Source organism: Calliopsis andreniformis, unplaced genomic scaffold (genome assembly GCF_051401765.1).
Source record: "Calliopsis andreniformis isolate RMS-2024a unplaced genomic scaffold, iyCalAndr_principal scaffold0019, whole genome shotgun sequence".
In the NCBI taxonomy this organism is placed as follows: Eukaryota; Metazoa; Arthropoda; class Insecta; order Hymenoptera; family Andrenidae; genus Calliopsis; species Calliopsis andreniformis.
Window position 1 is genome coordinate 5,266,534 of NW_027480431.1, and position 4,125 is coordinate 5,270,658.

Sequence of the window (4,125 nt, forward strand, 5' to 3'; positions counted from 1 at the left end):
ACCACATCGAATAGCTACGGCCTCAGAAGTCAACGCCCGAAGCATAAAATGCAATAAACGTACAACAGTGTTTCCACCATATAACAGGAATAAATGCAACCAGTTTGAAAGTGATGGCCGATTCTACGTTCCGGGCAACCTAGCCTTCACTCTAGGGCGTTGCTCCACCAGATGGAATAGCTAGGGCCTTAGAAGTCAACGCCCGAAGCATAAAATGCGAAATAAATGGAACAGTTTTTCCATTGTATAAAACGGATAATTGCAACCAGTATGAAAGTTATGGTCATTTCTACTTTCCGGGCGGCCTAGGCTTCACCCTAGGTCGTTGCTCCAACCGGTGGAATAGCTAGGGCCTTAGAAGTCAATGCCCGACGCATAAAATGCAATAAAAATACAACAGTTTTTACATCCTATAACAGGAATAATTGCAACCAGTTTGAAAGTGATGGTCATTTCTACGTAGCGGGCAACCTAGGCTTCACTCTAGGGCGTTGCTCCAACAGATTGAGTATTTAGGGCCTTAGAGGTCAATGCCCGAAGCATAAAATACAATATAAATACAACAGTTTTTCCATCGTATAAATCGAATAATTGCAACCAGTATGAAAGTTAACGTCATTTCTACTTTCCAGGCAACATAGGCTTCACCCTAGGGCGTTGCTCCAGCAGATCGAATAGTTAGGGCCCTAGAAGTCAACGTCAGAAGCATAAAATACAAAATAAATAAAACAGTTTTTCCGTCGTATAAAACGAATAATTGCTACCAGTGTGAAAGTTATGGTCATTTCTACTTTCCGGGCATCCTAGGCTTCACCCTAGGACGTTGTTCCACCAGATCGAACAGTTAGGGCCTAAGAAGTCAACGCCAGAAGCATAAAATACAATATAAATCTAACAGTTTTTCCATCGTATAAAACGAATGATAGCAACCAGTGTGAAAGTTATGGTCATTTCTACGTTCCGGGCAACCTAGGCTTCACTCTCGGGCGTTGCTCCACCAAATCGAATAGCTAGGGCCTTAGAAGTCAACGCCTGAAGCATAAAGTACAATAAAGATGCAAAAGTTTTTCCATCGTATAACAGGAATAACTGTAAACAGTGTGAAAGTTATGGTCATTTCTCCGTTCCGGGCAACCTGGCTGCACCCTAGGGCGTTGTTCCACCAGATGGAATAGTTAGGGCCTAAGAAGTCAACGCCAGAAGCATAAAACACTATATAAATACAACAGTTTTTCCATCATATAAAACGAATAATTGCAACCAGGATTAAAGTTATGGTCATTTCTACTTTCCGGGCAACCTAGGCTTCACCCTAGGGAGTTGCTCCAACAGAATGAGTCGTTAGGGCCTTAGAGGTCAATGCCCGAAGCCTAAAATACAATATAAATACAACAGTTTTTCCATCGTATAAAACGAATAATTGCAACCAGTATGAAAGTTAACGTCATTTCTACTTTCCGGGCAACCTAGGCTTCACCCTATGGCGTTGCACCAACAGATTGAATAGCTAGGGCCTTAGAAGTCAACGCCCGAATCATAAAATAAAAATAAACAGAACAGTTTTACCATCGTATAAAACGAATAACTGCTACCGGTGTGAAAGTTATGGTCATTTCTCCGTTCCGGCAACCTAGGCTTCACCCTAGGGCGTTGTTCCACCAGATGGAATAGTTAGGGCCTAAGAAGTCAACGCCAGAAGCATAAAATACTATATAAATACAACAGCTTTTCCATCGTATAAGACGAATAATTGCAACCAGTGTGAAAGTTAACGTCATTTCTACTTTCCGGGCAACATTGGCTTCACCCTTGGGCGTTGCACCAACAGACTGAATAGTTAGGGCCTTAGAAGTCAACGCCCGAAGCATAAAATACAAAATAAATAGAACAGTTTTTCCATCGTATAAAACGAATAATTGCAACCAGTGTAAAGGTAATGGTCTTTTCTACGTTCCGGGCAACCTAGGCTTCACTCTAGGGCGGTGCTCCACCAGATCAAATAGTTAGGGCCTAAGAAGGCAACGCCAAAAGCATAAAATACAACATAAGTACAACAGATTTTCCATCGTATATAATGTATATTTGCAAACAGTGTGAAAGTAATGGTCATTTCTATGTACCGGGCAACCTAGGCCCCACTCTCGGGCGTTGCTCCACCACATCTAATAGCTACGGCCTTAGAAGTCAACCCCAGATGAATAAAATACAATAAAGATGCAACAGCTTTTCCACCGTATAAAACGAATAATTGCAACCAGTGTGAAAGTCATGGTCATTTCTACGTTCCGGGCAACCTAGGCGTCACTCTAGGGCGTTGCTCCACCACATCTAATAGCTACGGCCTTAGAAGTCAACCCCAGATGAATAAAATACAATAAAGATACAACAGCTTTTCCATTGTATAAAACGAATAATTGCAACCAGCGTGAAAGTTATGGTCATTTCTACGTTCCGGGCAACCTAGGCTTCACTCTAGGGCGTTGCTCGACCAGATCGAATAGCTAGGGCCTTAGAAGTCAACGCCTGAAGTTTAAAACACAATAAAAATACAACAGTCTTTCCATCCTATAACAGGAATAATTGCAACCCGTGTGAAAGTGATGGTCATTTCTATGTTCCAGGCAACCTAGGCTTCACCCGAGGGCGTTGTTCCACCAGATGGAATAGTTAGGGACTAAGAAGTCAAAGCCAGAAGCATAAAACACTATATAAATACAACAGTTTTTCCATCGTATAAAACGAATAATAGCAACCAGTGTGAAAGTTATGGTCATTTCTACGTTCCGGGCAACCTAGGCTTCACTCTATGGCGTTCTCCCACCACATCGAAAAGCAGCGGCCTCAGAAGTCAACGCCAGAAGCATAAAATACAATATAAATATAACAGTTTTTCCATCGTATAAAACGGATAGTAGCAACCAGTGTGAAAGTTATGGTCATTTCTACGTTCCGGGCAACCTAGGCTTCACCCTAGGGCGTTTTTCCACCATATCGAATAGTTAGTGCCTTAGAAGGCAACGCCAGAAGCATAATATACAATATAAATATAACAGTTTTTCCATCGTATAAAACGAGTAATAGCAATCAGTGTGAAAGTTGTGGTCATTTCTACGTTCCGGGCTACCTAGGCTTCACCCAAGGGCGTTGTTTAACCAGATCGAATAGCTAGGGCCTAAGAAGGTAACGCCAGCAGCATAACATACAATATAAATACAACAGTTTTTCCATCATATAAAACGAATAATTGCAACCAGTATGAAAGTTATGGTCATTTCTACGTTCCGGGCAACCTAGGCTTCACTCTATGGCGTTCTTCCACCACATCGAATAGTTACGGCCTCAGATGTCAACGCCTGAAGCATAAAATACAATAAAAATACAACAGTCTTTCCATCCTATAACAGGAATAATTGCAACCCGTGTGAAAGTGATGGTCATTTCTACGTTCCGGGCAACCTAGGCTTCACTGTATGGCGTTCTTCGTCCACATCGAATAGCTACGGCCTCAGAAGTCAACGCCTGAAGCATAAAATACGATAAAAATGCAGCAGTCTTTCCATCCTATAACAGGAATAATTGCAACCCGTGTGAAAGTGATGGTCATTTGTGCGTTCCAGGCAACCTAGGCTTCACTCTAGGGCGATGCTCCACCAGATCGAATTGTCAGGGCCAAAGAAGTCAACGCCCGAAGCATAAAATACAAAATAAATAGAACAGTTTTTCCACCGTATAAAAGGAATAATTGCAGACAGTGTTAAAGTAATGGTCATTTCTACGTTCCGGGCAACCTAGGTTTCATTCTAGGGCGTTGCTCCACCAGACCAAACAGTTAGGGCCTTAGAAGTCAACGCCCGAAGCATAAAATACAAAATAAATAGACCATTTCTTCCATTGTATAAAACGAATAATTGCTACCAGTGTAAAAGTTATGGTCATTTCTACGTTCCGGGCAACCTAGGCTTCACTCTAGGGCGGTGCTGCACCATATCGAATAGCTACGGCCTTAGAAGCCTACGCCTGAAGCATAAAATACAATAAAAATACAACGGTCTTTTCATCGTATAACAGGAATAATTGCAACAAGCGTGAAAGTAATGATCATTTGGGCGTTTCGGGCATACTGGA